At 38.4% G+C, this 24,578-nt stretch overlaps 1 protein-coding gene and 1 pseudogene across 8 annotated transcripts in view; one reads left to right on the top strand and one right to left on the bottom strand.

Annotated features, from left to right (window-relative positions):
- The window catches only part of ROBO1 (roundabout guidance receptor 1), a 1,232,929-nt gene that overhangs the window by 854,604 nt on the left and 353,747 nt on the right, over nt 1-24,578 (bottom strand). The window lies entirely within an intron of this gene.
- On the top strand, nt 10,083-10,201 carry LOC133386288 (5S ribosomal RNA; annotated as a pseudogene).

Raw genomic sequence — 24,578 nt, forward strand, 5'->3', positions numbered from 1 at the left:
CAACAGTTCCAGGCTATGCACATTTAATACACCTTTTGGCAGGTACCGATTTACAAGAATGCCATTTGGTATCAGAGGATGATCCAACAGACATTTGAGGGTATTGATGGGGTCACATGCTACATAGATGATATCCTGTTTTGGGGGAAGACCAAACAGGAACTTGTTGAGAGACTGAAGAGAGTTCTGGACAGGTGCCGAGAGAGGAATCTGAAACTGAATGAAGTGAAATGCAAATTTGCCATGACTGAAATAAAATATCTAGGACACATCTTAACCAAAGAAGGACTAAAACCTGATTCATCTAAAATAGAGGCCATCACTGATATGCCCAGTCCAAGTAACAAAGCTGATCTTCAAAGATTTCTAGGAATGGTGACTTACCTAGCAAAGTTTATCCCAAATTTGTCAACAGTAACAACCCCTTTAAGACAGCTGTTGGCCCAAGATGTTGAATTTTGCTGGATGTCAGTTCACGAAACAGCATTCACACAGTTGAAAGAACTATTAACAAAAACTCCTGTTTTGAAATATAATGTGAAAGAACCTGTAACTCTGTCAGTGGATGCTAGTTCTACAGGCTTAAGTGCTGTACTGTTGCAAAGAGGTGCACCTGTTGCATATGCTTCTAAAGCAATGACTGCGGCCCAACAGAACTATGCTCAAATAGAAAAGGAAATGTTGGCAATAGTGTTTGGATGCACAAGATTCCATCAATTTCTCTATGGCAAAAAAGTGACTGGAAATGGACCACAAACCATTGGAGGCAATTTTCAGAAAACCTTTGCATAATGCACCTCCAAGAATCCAAAGATGGCAGTTAACACTGCAGAAATATCAATTACAAGTGCACTATAGACCAGGCAAAGAATTAATAATTGCTGATACCCTGTCCAGGGCATATCTTGAACAGGGTGAAGGAATAAGTTCTGAAGAAGCTGAGGTTGCTGTTAACCTCATGTTCTCATATTTACCAATCTCCGAATCAAAACTGAAAGAATTTCAGGTGGCTACTGAAAATGATAGCATTTTGCAAATCCTGAAAAATGCCATTTTGCAGGGGTGGCCAGATAGAAGAGTAGAAGTTCCAGAGTGTACACGTGTTTATTGGAATTACAGAGAGGAATTAAGTGTTCATGATGGACTCATTTTTAAAAGTGACAGAATCGTGGTACCACAAGATTTGAGGAAAGAGATATTGAATATTATACACGAGAGTCATCTGGGTGTTGAATTATGTAAAAAGTGGGCACGAGAAGCTGTATATTGGCCAGGTATGTGTGCCCAAATTGAAGAATTGGTACTGTCATGTACCACGTGTCACACCTTCAGAAATGAAAACCAAAAAGAACCAATGTTACCTCATGAAATTCCAAGAAGACCTTGGCAGAAGCTAGGAATGGACTTGTTTGAATTTGAAAGAAAGGACTATCTACTTTTGGTTGATTATTATTCAACATATGTGGAAATATGTTTGCTTGAAGACACTACAAGTAGATCAGTAATTTTACACTGCAAATCTATATTTGCAAGACATGGTATACCTGAAGAGGTTGTCAGTGATAATGGCCCTCAGTTTTGCTCTAGAGACTTTAAAATGTTTGCCAAACATTGGGACTTTGTTCACACAACATCCAGTCCACTATTTCCTCAATCAAATGGAATGGCAGAAAGAGCAATCCAAACAGTAAAGAGGATTCTTAAGAAATCTAGTCTGAATAACACAGATCCTTATCTTAGTTTATTGGATTACAGAAATACGCCTACAGCAGATACAGCCTCACCTGCACAACTTTTAATGGGGAGACGTTTAAGAACCAGGTTGCCTACCTCAGCACCATTGTTACTACCTCAGCAGATAAAAGGTGACATACAGACACATCTGAAGAGAAGACAAGAAAAACAGAAGCTTTACTTCAACAAAGGTTCAAAGCCTTTACCACCTTTGCAGGTTGGTGATTCTGTTAATGTTCGGCAAGAAACCAGTGAGAGTGACTGGACAAAACATGACTCCAAGATCATATTTGGTTCAGACTGGTGATTTAGCTGTCTACAGACAGAACAGAAGAGATTTTCAAAGCACTCCAAGTTGTGAACCAAAAATGGATGAGACTACTGAGACTGCAACTGCACCTCCATCACAGGTAGACCTATCGGAGTCTCAAGACAACAAAAGTGGAACAGCTGTAGCACAAAGTGCCAGTGATATACCAGAAAAGATTTTGGACTCTGAGTTACCTGTTACTACATCAAGAGGTAGAGTGATCAGAAAACCAATTCGATACATACAGTAGTTTCTATCTTTTTCTTTTTTTTAAAAAAGGGAGATGTAATGTGAGTAGGAAATCAAGTGAATTAGATATAGTTAGATGGGGGAATCAGTTGAGAGAGGGACCAGTAGGAAAACGAAAGCAGAGCTCTTGGTTATGCTGCAACAGACTGTTAAGTAAAGTTTGTTCCTTCTAATGAGTATTTGTGATTCATTTCAGCTCTTGCAAATATTACAAGTAGTATGCTGATCAGTATCTATCTTTTTCTTTTTTTAAAAAAAGGGAGATGTAATGTGAGTAGGAAATCAAGTGAATTAGATATAGTTAGATGGGGGAATCAGTTGAGAGAGGGACCAGTAGGAAAACGAAAGCAGAGCTCTTGGTTATGCTGCAACAGACTGTTAAGTAAAGTTTGTTCCTTCTAATGAGTATTTGTGATTCATTTCAGCTCTTGCAAATATTACAAGTAGTATGCTGATCAGTATCAGTATTTCTTTGTTTCATCTACCTCAGGAGAGGCAGTTACTGTTTTAAACCAGTGCCTATTTGTAGTGGTGGGCTGTATGAAGGCCCCAAAACTGAGAGTGAATCCTAGTAAGTTGGAGATTTTGAGTAGCTCCTAGCGTTGAGAGTTGGGGACTTCACCGGTACTGAACAGGACTGCATTCTATCTGTATAGATAGTTCACTTAGGTCATCTGGGGAAATTGTGCTCATGACACTGCATCCTACAGTACATCATAGGACAATGACCCCCCAAAAGGGCATTTTCTGCTGCTACCCATGCTCTGTCAAATGTCCTTCCCTCTGTCATCTCTGAAGCAGCAGCCATTGGTTGATTCAGATGTCTTGCAAAGACTTATTTTTTTGCCCAGGCTTTCCCTGACCCATTAGACTGGACCTTGATTTATGTGTATGAATTTCCTGAATCTGTTTTACTTGCTTTTATCTGTTTTTATATTGTTTTATCAGTTTTAAGTTGCATTTTTCTTTTAATTGGTATTGTTTTTACATTGTACATGATGTAAATTGCATAGAGATTTTTAAAATATTAACCAGTTCATAAATACTTTTATATAAATATTTTATATATAAACAAACACTTAATACAGGCTTTCACGTTTCCTAATTATCCCTTCTGATACTCATAATTTAAATCAAATATATTTGGCAAATAAAAAAAACTATTCTGCTTTCCACACACAGTACATATGTGGACCTTTAAAAGTTATTCTCTGACCAGATATTTTGTCATAATAGAGGGCATGAAATGAAGGCAGCACACCTGTGCTTATAGTAGGCATTAAGAAACATTTATAAAATAGTTAGTGCTGGTCGCACTGTAAATATTGATGTCAGGTCCATTTTATGTAGATTTAAATCCAGAAGGCCAAATGATCCCATCTAGAGGGAAATTAAACGGTTCCTAAATATAAGTACTTCTAGAAACTATGTGAAAAAGACAGTTCTGTGGCAATCAGAGAGATTAAGAGTGAAATAATAAATTAAACATAAACTACAAATCCCAATTGTCTATGATCTAATGGTCACTAAGGGAATCTTAACATCTGGTACAAAACAACAAAATGAAACTGGTGAATCCACACTACTAATTTATTTGGAGTCAGCATGCAAATGGCAAAATTATTATACTGGTCTTTCACCTCCAAAGACATCAGGTTGTATCTGTCAAAGGTCATATGAAATGAAAACAATCCTTTAAAATAAAACCATGTTTGCCAAAACCATGCCACAACAGAAGACATCAGAGAACAATATTTTTAATTAAAAACATTTAAAACTAAATAAGAAATATCACTATTTTCTGCATATTTTCCTCCAGGTCTGATAAGAGCACAAACTGTTAAAATCCCAGGAAAGCATTGTATGACAATTGAGACTCTTGAGTGTACTACAGTATATCCCCTTTGAAATGAAAATTGCTATGCTTGAAAGCACAAAGTTGCAATTTAGAAAACTGATGCCACAGCATATACAAATAATGACCTCCAAACCAATAAAAATGTAAATCCAAATTTAATGGGAAATTAAATACACTAGGAAATTAACATTAGATCCACAATTTGATCTTGCATACAATATAATTTGTTTCACTCTTGAGATACTGCAAAGCAGGAATTTTGCATTAGACCCAGAAAGATGCTTATGTTTCCACAATTGTGCCAAACAACTTTCAAGATAAGACTGTTGTCCGGGTTTCTATTCATATATTAATTTAACAGCCCTAATTTATGCATGTTTATTTGGACAAATCCATTGATTCCAACAAGCGCTGCCAAATAAGTGGGTGTATAAGACTGAAGCTACAGCGCTGCAAATTCTATGAAGTCTCAAATGTCTTTATTAAACATTCATGTTGACTTGTTCGTTATCTGAGTTAAAAATGCCATTGTACTTTTTTCTTTTTCTTTTTACTTTTTCTAGACTGATAATCTTTGATCTTAACTCTAACCAAGATCTTTGGAGGTAAAATTATACCACAATCTTATTTATTTATTTATTTATATCCCGCCATTCCTCCCAGCAGGAGCCCAATTGTACTTTTCATTATAGAATTTATACACAGACTTATAATGCATCCTTCTAGAATATTGTCACTGGCACAGTAGTAAACAATGTCCCCAAATTTCAGCCATTTAGCACTCATGGTTCTATTTCTGTACACAAAAAGCACCTGGAACAACAACAACAAAAATCCTAAGAAAGGCAACTGTACATTTATTTATTTATTTATTTTATTAGTCGCCCATCTGGCTGGTTGTCCAGCCACTCTGGGCGACGTACAAGATAAAACAATACATTAAAACATTAAAATTTAAAACCATAACAGTAAGAAACCTAACCCACCCCAAAAGCCTGCCTGAAGAGCCAGGTCTTCAAGGTCCGGCGGAAGCTTATCATAGAAGGGGCATGGCGGAGATCATTTGGGAGAGAGTTCCACAGGGTGGGGGCCACTATTGAAAAAGCCCTCTCTCTAGTCCTCACCAGTCTAGCTGTTTTAACCGGTGGGATCAAGAGAAGGTCTTCTGAGGCTGATCTTGTTGAGCGGCATCCCTGACAATGCTGGAGGTGCTCCTTCAGATAGACTGGGCTAAAACTGTATAGGGTGTTTTTTTTTTGTCCCAGCCAATACAAAGTGTTGGGGTAATTTTTTTCAGCAAAAACTAATCCAGTGATGTAGATTTCAGAGCTAGACAGGGTTTTTTTTGAAAACCAAAAGGAGCCTCCTACTGGGAGGAAGGGTGAGAATAAATTTAATAATAAATAATTTAATAATGAAGAGATTTGCACACATGACAATTTCACAAACAGTCTTTGCATACTTCATAATCTTTTTTTTAAAAAGTTAACTTTATGTGTACATGGATTTAGTATCTATAAAATTGCTCCTGTACAACTGAGCCTTTATAAGTAAAATTCCCACAAATTTTGAAAATATATTAATAGTAAGCAATTTTTTGACCAAGTCATTGAACATTGTATAAGGTAACTAAAAAATGCATATACTTTATAAACTAAAACATATATGCAAACAGAAAGAGCTATGTTGTATTGCCCTGGATGCAATATACCTTTAAAATCATACCAAAAAACAAACAAAAAAGCATTAAAAAACATCTAGGAATGCTAGATATGTGGTGAATATGTTTTTCCTATTATGCAGCATATCTCACATCTCAAGTATTTTGTAATATCTATTGCCTGATACCAAAAGAACATGATACAGATATGGTAAAAGGAGAAAAACATTTTGTGAAATTTTTCAGCAGCATTGGAATATACCTGGCAATTTTGGGGTGATTGCTTTCAAAAGGAACAAAAGTGATCACTCATTCAAGAAGCATTGCTCTCGGTGACATTATCATGCAGTCAAATCTAATTGGCTTCATAGTTTTGTGATGTCACCCCATTTACCAAGATTCCCCAATTATAGCTGAAGCAGGGCCGGCTCCAGGCATGCTGGGGCCATTGGGCACCAACCTGCCCTGGGCCCCTCCGTTCCCCTTCCGCAATCCGCAGCAGTAGCATGGATCGCAGGACAGAAGCTTCCGAGCCGCCTGCCATTCCCCCGCTATCCTCCCGCTTCACCTATCTTTCTCTGCTGCTTTTTGCTGCACGCACAGGGTTGCCATCAATCAAGATGATGGCCAAGGTTTCCGTAATGGGCTGAAGCCTCTGCCGCCATCTTGGTTGATGGCACGCACATGCGCACATTGCTGCCATCAACCAAGATGGTGGCAGAGGCTTCAGCCCCTTATGGAAACCTTGGCCGCCATCTTGATTGATGGCAACCCTGTGCACACTGCAAAAAACATCAGAGAGAAAGGTAGGTGAAGTGAGGGGATGGTGGGCGGCTTGGAAGCTCCTCCTGTCCTGCATCTGCAGCTCCTGCCGCAGATCACGGAAGGGGAGCGGAGCTCCAGGGGCCCTTGGGCCAGTGACACACCTGGCCGCCCTTTAGAACTGGCCCTGCTGAAAAGCTCCTCTAAGCAGTTTTTGTTTGGGGAGGGGAAGTTTGCTACATCCATCTGGCTGCAGAACTTATGTTCATAGTTGGCTCCAGAGTATGGCTAGAGTGAAGCTCTATGCCTGCTGCTTGTTGCCTTGTGCCCACCTTGACTAAGTAAAGCAGTGGTCACAATGAGCGGTTCATGGCCCTGACCACCAATACTTTGAGTTTTGCTGTGCTTGACCAGGGCACACCTGGGAGTTCTTGCTTAAAACAGGACATGCAGAGGGTTTGGAAAATATTTATTTCACTCCTCAGAGCACTTTTTACCCCCAAAATGTGAGTCATTAATTTTGAAAGCCATAGTTAAAAGAGGTCTATATATGCAGAAAGGATTTGTTTGCTCTCCCGTGCTCCTCGCAATCCATTTATTCCACTTCCACTCAGGCCTAACCTAGGCATGACTGTTTAAATCAAATTAGAAGGAGGACTGGCAATGCCTTTTTAAATGACACCAAACTATATGACACTCACTCCATAGGAGCACACCTGTGCTTTATCACATTTTTTAAAAAATTCAGAGCAGTTTGAAAAATTTTGCAAAAGTTTTGCAAAGTAGGAGGGGGAGACAGAAAAAGACACAAGGCCAATAAGACCCCTTTTATCTTCTGTGATTTGGATTGTTTGATCTATCTGGACTATTTCTTGAATTATACAGGCAGCTGTAAAGACCCCATATTCTGTGGCTGCCCCACACTATCTCTATGTGCATATATTGTTAACTTCTTAAGTTAACTTGGTTGGGCATTCCTCGGTATATTTGCAACTGTCTTTAATTTTAGGGCGCATAGAAGCTGCAATTGTGTAACAGAATTACACATGACCTGTTTACTGAGCGTTTATTATGATTTGTTTACAAGGAGGTTAAATGATGTTGCATCAAGCAAGTCTTATCCCATACTTTTTTGAGGAAGCAGGTTTGCTGTGCAAGAGCTTGAAATAAACTTTAATTGTGCAAGTGCTGGGATGAGATTGAATCCTACTCAAAAATAGCAACAGTCTGGAAGTGCACCTGGATGCATGTAACCTAAGTAAACACATGGGATAGGAGTGGTGCAAACCTCCATCACCATTCCAGTTACTGTCCAACTTGTGGAAGGTCACTGTCTGAAACAGGGAGCCTCCTATACTTGTGGGGATATTTCGTGCAATTTAGGGTGTAGGGTTCTAAAACATATGGGGAACCTCCAGAAGTACAGGATACTCCTGACAATCACTTATTATGAATTGGAGGGCAACTGAAATTATATTGGGGAGGTGGAGAAAGTGTGCTTTTCTTTGTGGCCCTCCTTTACATGTTTTATTTAGTATGCATCAAGAATGCCTGAAGAGAGCTAGAGTCATCTGGATGCTGACAGTCCTAGCAGTAATTAATCTTCCCTCCATTTCATGTGGTACATGATTTATGAAGTGTTCCTATTGGTGGGGTGTTGGTATAGATAAACCAAGTTATATAAGCAATTTGTGAGGTAAGGCTCCACTTGTCTTCATGTTGTGAAATCATTTCAGTTGCAAAAAGCAGAGCCTCCACTTAAGTTGATCTAAAACTATGGAATGACCTCTCCAGCAAAGTCAGGACCTATTCCTCCCTTTCTGCCTTCCATAAGTGGGAGATGATGAGTCACTTATTTCAAAGGACTACTGGCTTTTAATTTATTGGCAGGCTCTTTAAAATTCTGTTTTCAATTATTGCTTTGATTATTCTTAACTTTTATTTGTGTTGCCTGAATTATCACTTGTTATATGCTCTTATTTCACTTTGATGTATAAAATGCTGCTTTTAATGAAGGCTTTTGAGGTTCAGCAAGAAATTTCACCTCATCATTGCTGCTGGTGTTTTACACTACAGTAGGGCCCCGCTTATATGGCCGTAAAACAGAAATCGTCGTGCGAAAATGCCGCAAAATGCAGCAAAAGCAGCAAAAGCGGCTTTTAAAGAGGGGAGGAAAGCCGCTGCATTAGCGGAATGCCGGGAAGCGGAGCGCTGGGAAGCAGGGCCCTACTGTACTCTTTTTACTGACTAATTGTTGGATGTTGTGAATTTGAAGATTGCTTTATTATTTTTATTTTCTGTTTTTCAAATTTTTCATTGTGGTTGTAGGTTATTATAAGATGCTTGGAGTTTAGTTGTGTTCAAAAAGTAGGGTATAAATATATTAACTAAATAAATAAACAAAAACCCCATAAGTACTTGTATATCAAAAAGCCACTTTTTTAATCAACTCCCAAACCTTAAAATGAATCATTTAAATCTCCCAGCTTCCAATATACAATATTTACATTTTATGGCAATGAAACTAGAAAACTAATATTGAAATAAGTTTATTTATTTATTATATTATCTCAGTATTATTTCTGAAATATAGGACAACTGTACTGCACTGTCTTTAGAAAAAGTGGACATTAAAGTTCTTGTCACAAAGACACACTGGTTAGAGCCTTGGAGAGACAACAAAGCCATATTCAGGAAAAGAAAACCCTTGCTTACAAAAATTAATGAGCCATTCTGAACAAAAATGTATTTGTTTGATTCAACTCATCATAACCTTCATACTAGCTGAAAGCTAAGAATAGTGAATTGTTGCTGACCCCTTTTGCTGATGAGTTCTCCTTGGGAAGTGGTATCATCTGAAATGGCAAATAGTCTTAATAGTGAGCTGCTAAACTCTGTAGTGTTATTATAAAGAACTTTTATGAGTTCCTGGACTTGTCTCACTATATCACAGAAAGTCCTGGGCAGAATTTATTCCTCTTGTAAATTCATTTTTATCTATTGGAAACTAATAGTTCCCCTAGATTTATTTTATAGAGAAAGGCACTACAATGAGAGTTTTGAGCATGGAAAAATAAGACCATGTTCAACAAAATACAGTATTAAATTTTAGGAAATATGTTAAGAAAAATAAAGACAGAGAAAAAATTAAAAGAAGCAGCAGCTTGGTCTAGGGCCCAACAATAGGAGATGTGGATGATTCCACCATGCATTTAAAGAGGCCACAAAGGTTAGCCCTGGCTCCACCACTGAAGCACCTGATTGCCACTCTCTTGATTGTTTCTGTATTTGGAGCGTATCAAAAGAGGTTCTATATATATACCAACATACACATAACTACTCTATGCAAGGGGGATCCTGGTCCAATTGTCGCAGCCCTTCAACCCTCATATGTGTTCGTTCAGTGAGGGTGGGAGCTTCCAAAATCGCTACTGAATGTAGGTCAGATATGAAAGGAGTAACCCTTCAAAGCATGGGTGCTCAATTATTCAAGCACCAAAGTTTAAAATGCCTACGGCCATACTACCCTAAACACGTCTGATCTCGTCTGATCTCAGAAGCTAAGCAGAGTCAGGCCTAGTCAGTACTTGGATGGGAGACTGCCTGGGAATACCGGGTGCCATAGGTTTAGAGGAAGGCAATGGTAAACCACCTCTGAATACCTCTTACCATGAAAATCCTATGAATATATATATAAAAAAGAAAGATTCATAGGGTCGCTATAAGTTGTAATCAGCTTAAAGGCATATAACAACAACAACAAAGTTCAAAATAGATTCCACACCAACACCACCCCAAAATAATCAGAATATGCCAGCACCACAAATTTCAACTTCCAATTAACATCATTCCATAAAAGCAGCAGAAAACAGATATGGGCAATGGGGTCTGTCTGATCTCACTTGGAACAGACAAATTTGGCTTTTTCAACACAAGTTGCAATACTGCATCTTTAAGGACAATTGGGACCACATGTCTCAAAGAAGCATTTACTACCTCTGAGACCCACACAGCCGCTCCAGTCCTCAAAAGCCAGGATCTGCAAGGTTCAAGGGTATGTGTGGTCAGCCTCAACCCACCAAGCAGCTTGTCCACATCCTCAGATTGCACAAGTTGACTAGTATCCTTCACAACATCCAACATTACTTGGAGTTGCACAGCCATCACAAGCTCTAATAACTGGCTTAAGAATGGAATATTAGAGACTTTTGGGGTGGGATGCATGAAGCACTGAGAATGATTTTGGGAGGCACTTACCATGGTGGCTGCTAGCTTCCTTCCTTTTTTCCATACTATGTTACACCTTAAAAATCTGCTCCCCCCTCTTTAATTGAAAAGCTATCATCTTCATCATCATCATCATCATCAGAATTTGTTATCTGCCCAAAGGTCCCAGGGCGGGTTACAACAATTTAAAATCATATAATAAAAAGTTAAAAACAACCCAAACAACATCACAGAAAAAAGGGTGGGTCCTAAAAATATACATATCAGATGTCAAAGGTCAGGGTAAGAGGTGCGTCTTGAGCATTTGCCAAAGGTTGTGCAATGAAGTTGCCACACACATCTTGGTTCCACAGCTCAGGAGCTGCCACAGAGAATGCCCTCTCTTGGGCCCGTCCCCTGAACTTCCAAGGTTGGCAGAACTACCAAAAGGGTCCCCTCTGCTGATCTCAGCACTTGAAAGGGTCTGTAGGGAAGGAAGCAGTCTTTCAGATATTTGGGGTCTAAGTCATTTAGGGTTTTAAACACTAAAGGGAGCACCTTGAACTGGGCCCGCAAATGAACTGGCAACCAATGCAACTGTTTTAAAATAAGGTTATATGAGTTCTAAATGGAACCCTGGCCAGGAATCTGGCTGCTGCATTTTGGATCAGTTGAGGTTTCTGAGTCATCTTCAAGGGCAGCCCCACGTAGAGCACACTGCAATCTGGAAGTACCAGAGCATGGAGCACTGTGGCCAAGTCATCTCCGTCCAAAAGAGGCTGAAACGGGAGAACCAGCCAGAGCTGGACCGTGACGAAGGCACTCCTACCCACTGAGGCCACCTACACTTCCAGTGACAGTATTGGATCAAGGAGTACTCCCAGGCTGTGGACCTGAGCCTTCAAGGAGCAATTACAGTAACAATTACAACTACAACTATAACTGTAACATCACAAACATGCACCGCTATAGGAAAAACACTGCTCAAAGACCAAATCCCACCTATGGCTCCCATGTAAGCAAACATCAATTTTCTTCAAGTAAGCAGAAACAGCAAACAGTGTAAACATTCTGCCCTTACTTTTACAGTTGAAAAAGCACAGCAAATGCCAGCAGCCACCTGACCACAGCTCCTGCTTCTACCATACCTTCCTCGCAAAATACTTCTAGAATGATACTACCATCACAGTATTAGCAAAATACCAATAACATTTTGGAAAAGAAACATGGAGATGGGTGGAATTTTGCTCAGGCTACTGTCATGGCACCTGCTGCATTTTTAAGGCTAAAAGAAAGAGTTTGGGTTTGTTTGTTTTTAAAAAACACCACCTTGTGCAACCAAACCAGGCAGCACTTTTTAACAAGTATAGAAAAATGATCGGTCGGGGGGGGCAGATGGGAGCTGACAAAGTAAGAGCTCATTCCACTCACACGCAGCAGTGAAACTTCCTACCCAATTTAACACCTGAGAATGAGAATGGCATACTGAGGGGCTTACTATGGGTTAGCCCAACTTCAAATAATACTGTTAATCTATGTTTTCTATGTTAAACAAACATTGATCTAGACTCTCTAGGTTTTCACTGATGTTGACAGAAGCTAGGTGAAGCAAATGTAAGCTTTTCAGTCTGCATACTTACTTACCTGGAAGCGAGCCCCAGTGAATGCATGAGTAGACATGTGTAGGATTGCACCATATGAAAAGAAAAAGTATGAGTATTTGCTATCCAGAGCAGGGGAAAGTAATCTGAGGGCCACATGCAGTCCTCAACCTAATTTCATTTATTTTTATTTAACAGAATTTGTATATCATTCTCAGTGGTGGCCCCCAAATTATGGAATGATCTCTCTGATGAGGTGTGCCTGGCACCAACATTGTTATCTTTTCGGCGCCAGGGCAAGACTTTCCTCTTCTCCCAGGCATTTTAGCATGTGTTTTTAAATGGCTTTTTAAAAATGTGGTTTTTTAAAAAAATTGTATATTTGTTATTAATGTTTTTAATTGTTGTAAACCGCCCAGAGAGCTTCAGCTATGGGGCAGTATATAAATGCAATCAATCAATCAATATCAATCAATTGTAAAAACCTGTAAGCGCCCACTTCATGGCCTAATTTCAAAGGCCCTCTGCATGCCACCAGTTCAGAACTCTGGCAAGAGCAAGGCAGCCTGCTGGGCAAGGAGGAATAGAGAGAGAAAGAGAAAAGGGTGACAGAATAAAAAAGTAGGGGAAAGAAAAGGGGTCGCAGGAAAAGAGAGAGAAAAGTGCCCTCTGGCTTTGGCCCTGCCCACCACCAGCATGCAGCCTCCAACACAGTACCCCTAATGGAATGTAGCCCTCAATAGGCTGAAGGTTGACCATAGCTGATCTAGAGGAAAATGCTATTATTGCCTGCAAGCCAGTTGCAGCAGGATTCTATTTGCATACTGGGAGGAATTACAAAAGAAGCATGGGAGTTGGCTGAGGGAACAGAAAACTTCCCTTTTAAGAGCCAGTTGTAATCTAAAACAAACTGTATTTCTGTGTTTAGAATATGTTTCAGGTTATAAGAGTAATATGCATGAGAAAGGGCAAACAAAAGTACCTCCTTATTAACTAAACTAAACGTGGAGGTTAGAGAGAATAGTATAGGAAGGATTTTTGTTTTGTTTTGAAGGAAGGGCTTTTTCTTCTTTACTGAATAAATCAACAGCACTATTGTTATAAGAAGTCTAGAAGAATCACTAGGCTGAGAAGTGGATGGATCACTTTTCAGGGAGGATTTAAGAAGCTACATAGGGTTGCCAGGTCTGAAGGATCCCAAACCCTGAGATTTCAGGGGCAGACCCTAGTGATCTCAGGGGGTGGGCCTGAGTGATGTCACAGGGGTGGGCCAAAGTGATCTCATTAAGCATGATATATTAAGCATCAATCACAGTTGCTTAGAGCATACAATTCAAACAAAAACATTTCTCTGTTTGTAAATTAAGAGAGAAAAGATGGAGCCTGGGTAGGGAACATTCAATCTAGTCTACTTGCTTTCGACAAAAAGGGTTTAAGTGCCTTCAGGCCAGGCCAGTCACCAGAAGGCCATTGTAGGAAGAAAAGAGCCTAGTGATGTGGACATGTTATATGGGAGCATTCGGGAGTAAAGATGGATGCCCCTGAAGGCTGCAAATCTAAACACACTAAGGGACTAAGCCCCATAGAACTCAACAGGACTTACTTTTGAGTAGATATAGTTTGGATTGTGCTGTTGGTAAATCTTGACTAGGGATCCTCTACAAAGACATCCATATCCAAGCAGGATTGGCAACCCCCTGCCTGGAATGCCCTGCCCTTTTAACATGGCTGCTTCAAACTTCTTTACAGGTTTGACCCTTCACTTCAGAAAGAGGTCTGATTCTCTACCCTTTCTGTCTACACTGTGGGTTGCTAACAGCCAACACAATTCCAGTGAGTAATAATTGACAGAGAGAAAACACACATAGTTTGGTCTAACTTCACAGGTAGCAGCTTGGGAACAACAATTGCAGCCACACTTCCAAAATATGTGAATTGTCTTTTACCACTATTGGGCAAGAAACAAACTGTCATGCAACCAACAGGGTGCATCATCAATGGGTTTATGGGAGTTGAGCTGAGCACATGGAACCACTGCTGTTGCTTCTATGGATGTAAGGGAGTGAGGTTAAAGATAAGTGAAATGCAAATAGAAAAGAAAAACAAACGACAGTGATGCTTTCCTAAATGCAGTACCATACCAACCACAACAAGATTCCTACAAGTAAGGCAAACAACTTAGCATCCCGCATTAGTCAGAATTCCTAAACAAAAATCCAAACTAAAGAAATCCTGGCAGCCAGTTAGCCAAGGTCACAGAAATCTCCATGCAGCACAACCTGACCCGGGGGCTGCAGTTAATGCAGAATGCTGTGGCACGATTGCTGACATAAGTGAGACCCTATCAGCACATAACATCTCTGTTCTGAAATCTGCACTGTTTGCCAACTTGCTACCAGGCCAAGTTAAAGGTGTGCTTTCCATGTTATGGGTGCCACACAGTACTTGTTCTGCTCTTGTAAGAAATAATGTGGCAGCACCTACGCTTTGGAACTCCTTACCTGTTGACATTAGGCAGACACCTCTTTTCAGCACCTTCTAAAATCATTTTTGTTTAGGCAAGCCTATCCAGGCATGTAGAAGATACTGTGTTTTTAAATCTGATTTTAGCTCATTGTTGGTTTTATTATTTTGAATCTTTTTAAATACCTCTCTTTAACTGTTTTTGCCAATAATTTTATTTTTGTAATTCTTTCTGTAAACCGCTTTGTGATTTTTTACAATAAAGTGGTATATAAGTGTAAATAAAACACATATATAAATGTTGGAGTCACTGTGGCCCTTGAGTCTCTTCCTACTTTTAAGAACAAAGGAATCTGCCTTATACTGACTCAGGCCTTTTGGTACCATCTAGCTCAGTACTGATGACATGGATTAGCATTGGCTCTCCAGGATTCATTCGATAGACTTTTCTAGAAATTGAATTTTGGACCTTTCCATTGAAAGAATATGCCCTACCACTGAGCTACAACCCTTCCTGTGTTTAAACAAGTATATTTTAAAATTGTTCTTTTCAATTCATTCTTGAATGCACATCATACCTAGGGCAGATCCACACCACTCATTTAAAGTACATTCAACACCCATTTGAAGGACATGAATCCCACCACAGAAGCATGTGAACTGTAGTTTGTTAAGGGTGGTGAGAACTATAACTATGAGGGGGAAACTACACTTCCCAGGATTCTTTAGGGGAAGTAATGTGCTTTAAATGTGAGTTGGATGTGTGGATGTATTTTAAATGTATTGTGTGGATCTACTTAATAAACTTTGCCTGTATGTAAATCGTTTTAATTAATTTTTCAAAATGGAAATGAGCTATAAAGTGTACTGGGTGACCATAGACTGAGAGATTGTGAGTAGCCCATCTGCCCCTCAGGATGAAAACAATGAAGAACCACAACCACCCCAAGGAAGAAGGGCACACTTAAAATGTAGAGGAAATAATCTACAACCATAGTGTGAAATAAAATACTTATTGGGACACAGTATGAAGAAATATTTATATAAGCATGACTATCAAATATGTTTATTATTTACACAACCTGTAAAGATATTTATAGTGCAATCCTATGTTTGTTTACTCAGAAGCAAGTCCCAATGTATTCAATGGGGCTTACTCAAACAGGGAAGTGTTCAGAGAACTGCAACCTCAAGTGATAAGGAACTTGTTCTTTCAACAAGCCTTTTAAGTTGAGACCTTATCCCAGACTGTGTCTGTGTTGGAATAGCTTTTTAATATATTTTTTAACTGTTTCTTTTCTTTCTTTTTTTAAAGATGTTTTTAAAGCTTTTAACAATGTTTTTAAATATGTTTTAATATATTTTAAAGTCTGTTTCTATGAAGTTTTAAAGTGTTTTTAGTGCTTTTGTTTGCTGCCTTGGGCTCCTACTGGGAGGAAGACCGGGATATAAATAAAATAATAAATAAATAATAAATAGATAAACTTCATTCACCCAACCCAAAATTCAGAATCATGCCACTTTAAGCTGTTTCGCCACTGTTTATACTTGTTTTATGGTTATTGGATTTTAAAGGGATTTATTTCTTATTGTGAGCCACCTTGATTTCCAATCACCAACCTTACTTCACAGGGTTGTTGGAAAGACTCCATATGTACACATGCACTGCAGATGTAAAAATACATACACCCAATATAATAGTTTATTATCAAACCAGATGGTCATTGCAGAACATTTTTTAAAAATCAGTATTAGTTTCCTACATAATAAAAACTGTGATGCCTAAGTAAGCCCTGCCTAATTGCTTTAAAAAATAGGATTGGAAGGGGAGAGACAGATTTACAACACAAAGACAATTATTTGTTATGTTCACTCAAAAGTCCCATTAATTTACAGCACAATCCTAACCATGTCTACTCAGAGGAAGTCCTATTGAATTCAATGGGGTTTAGTCTGGGTATTTGGGATTAACATTGCAGCTTTACTCCCAGAAAAGCGAGTATTAGATTAAAGCTTCATATTGGAAAGGTTTTCAAACCACTGCCCTCTTCAACAGCCCAGGGTTTGATTCCTGCACACAAGAGAAAAAAACCCTGAAAGCTATACACTTACTCAATTTATGAGATTTTCAGATAAACAGGAAAAAACCATTTTCTGGCATTGCAATGAGGTCTAGGCACTGCCTGGAGGTCAGCGAATTACAACTCTGACATCACTTATTGGCAACAAAGCTGAAAGGGTGGGGTTAGAGCAGCCATCTAAAAGATCATTTCAATGAAATTGTGGGGGGATGGTGGCCTGATGTTTTGGTGTATATCTTTTGAACCAGGCCACCTAGAAACTTTGGGTGTTTTTTTTACAATTAAAGCTGAAAGTCAAGACAACACCCCCAAAAGCCGGAGTATCCAGCTGAAAACCAGACATCTGGCAACCCTGCTTGACAACTAGCTGCAGAAGCTCCACAAATTACCTGCAGAAGGATAACTCAAGTGGAATGCTACAGATCATGAAATCCTGATCATCTTGTGGTTTTAAAGTTTTAAAGCTCAGGACTGACCTGCATTCCAAAATACTGTTCAGAGAGTAAAATATCTTAAACTGCAGACCTAATCACCTGGAGGATTACTACACCTACAGATTTGCATGAAACACTGGAGATTCTGGAACACCAGGAAGGGAAAGAATTGTTCTGTAATGCTGATGGTTGTTGCTTAAGCTATTGAAGGACATATAAGGTCGTTACTATATTTCTGGTGTGTGTATGGTGTGGCAAGTCACCCTATGAAATTAGTTCTCACTTTTGGGTGGACACTCAAGCAAGTAGAAACACAGATCATGAACTTGGCCCTTGGCCAATTGATCACAAACTAGTTGATGCTAAATTCTTGAAAATAAAATGGATTTGCTTTACTATCACAGTGGAAACAGCAGAGTTAAAAGAATTTCAACAATTTCTGATTATGGTGAATATTAATATTTTATAGTGTCATTTATGAAATAGTATTTTTTTCTTACTCATGAACAAATTATGGAAAAATATGGCAAAACTGTGTTTTTAATCAAATATTTTCTTGTACCTTAAAATGTTAGGAATCGAACTATTCTCTTATTTTATGTATAAATGAATATAAATATTTTTTCCTAAATTATGGTAAAGTGAAACTCATTCATAAAATAATAACAATATTAATCAACCACATTTAAAGGGTCAGCTCATTTGCAACCACTGAAAAATATTTAGCTTTTAAGATGTTTAGTTTTTAAAAACTATGAGTCAGTGCCTCAAAGTGTAAATCACTTTAATATTAGGAATGGGAGAAACAGCTAGCTTAATTGTTCTCAAAAGTAGTACCTAATAACATCTGTTTTATGGAAAATCAAACCACAAGTATTTATGACAGTGATATTTCCAGACATTTAAAGATAGAATCAATACAGTTGTTTCTTTTTAAAACTTGAGAAGAGGTGGATGGTTTTTCCTTCTTTCAGTAGCCCCTTGCACTCATGGTGTGTTGTTCATGAGGACTCCGAGTCTTGGGGTAGGAGGCCTGTTGATAGAAGAGGAAACTAGAAAGCTTACATGTAATACTCTGAGTCCTTGCCAGTAAGAACTATAACTACTCAAACACTATTTTCCATATTTGGTAATTATATTCAAGAATCTTAAATCACCCGCTATGAAGTATGTGTGTGTAGTCATCTACATTTTCGTTGCTGCTTTAATTCACATTATATTGAAATTATTAACTTTTTAATGAAAAATCCCACTCCTATTTTTAAATGTCTAATTTAGAAAGCTATTTCAGTTTCCTACAGTTGTCTTTCAATATTGTACATTAGTTTTATTTTCAAATGCAATTTCATATGCATATTAAAAATAGGCCATTCATATTGCTATAAAGTTTAACTCAGAACTAATGCTCTTTTTATGACTGTGCCTGTCTGCAGCATCACACATTTGGTAAGACCTTTTAACATTTTGTTTCTTTTTGCTTTTCTCTGTTCAGCATGCTTTGTGAGCATGCTTATTTATAGAACATATCTGCCTCTCCCTGTTGTCATTCTATATAATAGTATGATGCAGCATTTCTACACAGACTACAAATTATTTTAATGTTTGCAAAATATTGTTTACAATACTAGTAATTGATTACAAAATATGTTTGTTGTTATCTGCCTTTAAGTCGACCATGACTTATGGCGACCCTGTGTATCAGTGACCTCCAAGAGCATCTGTCATGAACCATCCTGTTAAGATCTTGTAAGTTTAGGTCTGTGGCTTCCTTTATGGAATCAATCCATCTCTTGTTTGGCCTTCCTTTTTCTACTCCCTGCTGTTTTCCCCAGAATTATTGTCTTTTTGTATGTTGTTTTTATTGTTATTATTTAATTTAATTGTTCCCTAATGAAGAGGAGGTTATAAATACTTAGAAATAAATGGTCTTTTCTACTGAATCATGTCTTCTCATTATGTGTCCAAAGTATGATAGCGTCAGTTTCATTATTTTAGCTTCTAGTGACAGTTCTGGTTTGATTTGTTCTGACACCCAATTATTTGTCTTTTTCGCAGTCCATAGTATGCGCAAAGCTCTCATCCAACACCACATTTCAAATGACTTGATTTTTCTCTTATCTGCTTTTTCCCGTCCAACATTCATATCCATACATAGAGATCGGGAATACCATGGTCTGAATGATCCTGACTTTGGTGTTCAGTGATACATCTTTGCATTTGAGGACCTTTTCTAGTTCTCTCATAGCTGTCCTCCCCAGACCTAGCCTTATTCTGATTTCTTGACTATTGTCTCCAGTTTGGTTAATGACTGTGCCGAGGTATTGATAAAGTTCAATGTCCTCATTGTCAACTGTAAAGTTATGTAAATTTTCTATTGTCATTACTTTAGTCTTTTTGACGTTCAGCTGTAGTCCTGCTTTTGTGCTTTCCTCTTTAACTGTCGTCAGTATTTGTTTCAAATCATTATTGGTTTCTGCTAGTAGTATGGTATTGTCTGCATATCTTAATGTTTCTCCCTCCAATTTTCACACCTCCTTCACCTTGGTCCAATCCTGCTTTCCGTATGATATGTTCGGCATATAGATTAAAGAAGTAGGGTAATAAAACACCCCCGTCTCACACCCTTTACTATTGGGAACCTATGGGTTTCTCCATATTCTGTCCTTACAGTAGCCTCTTGTCCAGAGTTTAGGTTGCGCATCAGGACAACCAGATGCTGTGGGACCCCCATTTCTTTTAAAGCATTCCATAGTTTTTCATGATCTACACCAGCCTTTCCCAACCAGTGTACCTCCAGATGTTGTTGGACCACAACTCCCATCAGCCTCAGCCAGCATTGCCAATGGTCAGGAAAGATGGGAATTGTGGTCCAACAACATCTGGAGGCACACTGGTTGGGAAAGGCTGATCTACACAGTCAAAGGCTTTGCTGTAATCTATAAAGCACAGGGTGATTTTCTTCTGAAATTCCTTGCTCCATTCTATTATCCAACATATGTTTGTGATATGATCTCTGGCCCATCTTCCCTTTCTAAATCCAGCTTGGACATCTGCCATTTCTCGCTCCATATATGGTAAGAGCCTTTGTTGTAGAATCTTGAGCATTACTTTACTTGCATGGGATATTAAGGTAAATGTAAATGTACTGCCTTAAAGTCGATTCCGACTTACGGCAACCTTATGAATACGGTTTTCATGGTAAGTGGTATTCCGAGGTGGTTTTACCATTGCCTTCCTCTGAGGCTGAGAGGCAGTGACTGGCCCAAGGTCACCCAGTGAGCTTTGTGGGTGTGTGGGGATTCAAACCCTGGTCTCCCAGTTCGTAGTCCAACACTCTAACCACTGCGCAATAGTTGGATAATTACTGCATTCCCTGGGATCCCCTTTCTTTGGAATTGGGATGTGATGGAAAACCCCTTAAGGGATCCTTGCCCTAGGCAATTTGGGCCCTTGAAAACTGATAAAGGAGAAATTGATTTCTTTCCCTTAGTCACACACAGCAGGCATTAAAAGCAGGCCAGCATGTATGGAAAAGCAGAAAAAGGGTTAAGCTCTCTTTGTCACAAATTCCTTAGCATATTTGCTGTGCCAAGAATGGCTAAATGCATGGCTGCAGATAATTAATTTAGTATTGTTTAACCCAATGTTTACAATCTCTTGATTAATATACCTCTTCTTTGTGATTTTGGAAATCAGGTCTCTGATATAATAGAGCAGCTATGGAAAATCTTCATAATGGAATCAAAGTGGAAGACAAGATAAAATTTTAATTTGCTATTCAATTTTTATAATAGCATGATATGTATAATTTTATTTCATAAATGTAATACATCTGTGTGCTACCTTTCTACTTCCCTCTGTGTTTAATGAAGAGTGGCTGGCTGCCATTTACCTCTTTTCCTTTACTGTGTTCCCTAATCATTCTTTATATTATATTCTTTATATTATGTGGCTTTTGGTTATATCATGGTGATTTAAAATTAATCTTTCTCTATAGCAAAGTAGTTATAAGCAGAATTTCATATAGAAACTGCCAGTCACCCTAGAGAGGGCCAGATTTGGCTTTGAAATAATGGTATCACTCAAAGAACATGTTGTAACATCCTAAGAGATATTCTTGACCAGCTTGACTGGTCAGGAGCCATGAAAAGAATGGAATGTAGGTTACCTACTGGTTTCAGAACAGTACAAGATCATCAGTAATATATGACAGTAGAATAGTGGTAATATCAGCCAAGGGGACAGATTGACATCAATGAACACAATGGGGATGGGAGGTATCTGTTTGATTATGAACATCCATGAACTTTTAATAAAGCTATCTGGCTGGTTGGAAATATTTCAAGAGGGAGGAAACTTATGTTACAAGGGAAGAAACTTGGGGGATTGGTTAAATCATTGTCACATGCTGTCCTCTATAAAAGATATGTGCACACCACACCTCTTTACAGTCCCTATTAGATTTCTGGAGAACTGTCCTTGCATATGCTTTTATACCAAATAAAGGCCTACCTTTTTATTTTAAGCCTGTGTCATAGATCAGTTAAAGGACCCCCAGCAAAGATCCCACAAGAGAAAATAAAAATCTCTCCATCAGATGTATATGGAACGCTTTCAGTCTGTGGGCCATTGTTTAGTTTTCAATATTTCTTGACACTTTTTTGTCAAAATCTGGACACATTCAGTCTCGGTAGCTTGTAACAACTCTATTGGTATGCCATCTGTTCCTGGTGATTTGTTTCTTCCAAGTATTTTAAAAGCAGCTTTCACCTCACGTTCTAAAATTTCTGGTCCTTCATCATACGGTTCCTCCATGAATGGATCTGTCATCCTTGCATCTCTTTTACAGAGTTCTTCAGTGTATTGCTTCCATCTTCCTTTTATTTCATCTCGATCAGTCAGTGTGTTCCCCTGTTGATTATTCAGCATCCCTACTCTTGGTTTAAATTTCCCTTTCATTTCTCTAATCTTTTGGAATAGGGCTCTTGTTCTTCCCTTTTTGTTGTCCTCTTCTATTTCTATACAATAACTATTGTAATAGTTCTCTTTGTCCCTACATACTAGTCGCTGTATTGTTGCATTTAGGGTTCTGACCATGTTTCTATCTCCTTTTGCTTTTGCTTTCCTTCTCTCTTTAACCATTTTAAGAGTTTCTTCTGTCATCCATTGTGGTCTTTCTCTCTTTTTAACTAGAGGGATTGTGTTTTTGCATTCTTCCCTGATAATGTCTCTGACTTCAATCTCTGTCAGCTAAGTTTAAAGCCTCAAATCTGTTCCTTATTTGAACATTATGTTCTTCTGGAATGGTATTCAAATTGTATTTTGGCATTATGATTGCTTTGTTGTTCTTCTTTAGCTTTACTCTTATTTTCGATACGACCAGTTCATGATCTGTACTGCAGTCTGCTCCTGGTTTTTTTTTTGCAGAAAGTATGGAACTTCTCCATCTTCTGTTTCCAATTATATAATAAATTTGATTCCTATATTGACCATGTGGTGATGTCCACGTGTACAGTCGTCTTTTCGGTTGCACAAAAAATGTGTGTGCAAGAAACAAATTATTGGCTTCACAGAATTCAATAAGACTTTCTCCTGCTTCATTTCTGTCTCCTAGGCCCCATTTCCCCACAATTCCTAGTTCTTCTCTGTTCCCTACTTTTGCATTCCAGTCCCCCATGATTATCATTATATCTTGTTTTGGTGTGTGATCAATTTCCTCCTGTACATCTGTGTAAAATCTCTCCAATTCTTCTTCTTCTGTGTTTGACGTTGGAGAGTAGACTTGGATGATGGTTATGTTAGGTTTCCTGTTTAATCTCATTGATATCACTCGCTCAGACCTTGCATTGTAACTCCTAATTTCTTTTGCTACATCACTTCTCACTATTAAAGCAACCCTGTTTCTTCTTGATTTCTCATTTCCTGCATAAAATATTTTGTAATTGCCTGATTGAAAATTTCCCATTCCTGTCCATTTTAATTCACTCACGCCAAGTATTGTAATACATAACAAAATACGTAATGTGAAAATGTCAGAAAAAGATAGGTTTGCAAAGATATATTTTGGAGAATAAGTGGGCATTGCATTAATGTATTGGTAAAATCCTTCATAAATCTAGGATGAAAACAGCTGAAAAATGTTATCCAGACAACTTACACTAAGGACCTTTCAGTAAGTTGAGTAATTTTCATGTACTGATTTTAGGGATTTAATAAACTGAGCAGAAACGGCATACCATTCCAAATAGAAATCTGGGGAAACAGGTCACAGCTCAGCAATAGAGCACATGCCTTGCATGTAAAAGATTCCAGATTCAGTCCCTGGTGTCTATAGGTAGGGCTGGGAAAGACTGTTGCCTGAAACCCTGGGCACCTGTTGCCATTCAGAAGAACCAATATCTGGTTTGGTGTAAGGAAGCTTTTTGCTTGACAAAGTTACATATCCACAGAAAATGGCACAGCTTTTGAAGGAGAGATGATAGTGATTCCCACAGAAATGCAGCCCAAGCTGTAAAGAGGATTCATGAAGGAAGTGTGAAACAGTACTCCACAATGGGCAAGATTACAATTCCAAAATTTCTGTCATAAATACTCTTCAGCATCTTTGTCCACATTTCCTTTGGAATCAGTGATGTCTCTCCTTGGAATACCATGTCATTATCTATGCACAGGTCAACTCAGTCTTGCCAAAAGTCCTTGAAAAAGTCACCTAGATGTGGTGGGGGAGAAATTCAATTCAGTTCACAGTTAAAGGTGAACCTACCTATTTGTACTTTCCAAAACAATATGCAAACTGAAACAAAACCATCCTTTGAAATTCTTACATCTTCAAGTTTTATAACACAGTTATCCAGCTGAGTAATGTGTACAACAGTGTACATAAAAACACATATATTAGTGAAAGCAACATACAAAATGCATTAGAGGAAACTGCCATGCAAAAATTTGTATAATTGGCAAAATTACATTAAAATGTGTGTATTAGGAGACAGTCACACAAAAATGAATTTTTATGAGTTTTTTTTAATTGATCTGGAAATAAGGAGAACTGAAATTAAGATTGAAAAAATGAGAAACTGAAATTAACAGATTCATCTATCCCTATCTACAGCCAAGTTTAAAATCACACTAGTTCTTTCTAACCACAGCAACACCAGCAGAGGTGAAGCAGATCTGTAGAAGCATGGTCTCTTTGGAGGATGCCTTTCTGCAAAGCCCCC

The sequence above is a fragment of the Rhineura floridana genome, chromosome 5, assembly GCF_030035675.1.
Source record: "Rhineura floridana isolate rRhiFlo1 chromosome 5, rRhiFlo1.hap2, whole genome shotgun sequence".
NCBI lineage: Eukaryota > Metazoa > Chordata > Lepidosauria > Squamata > Rhineuridae > Rhineura > Rhineura floridana.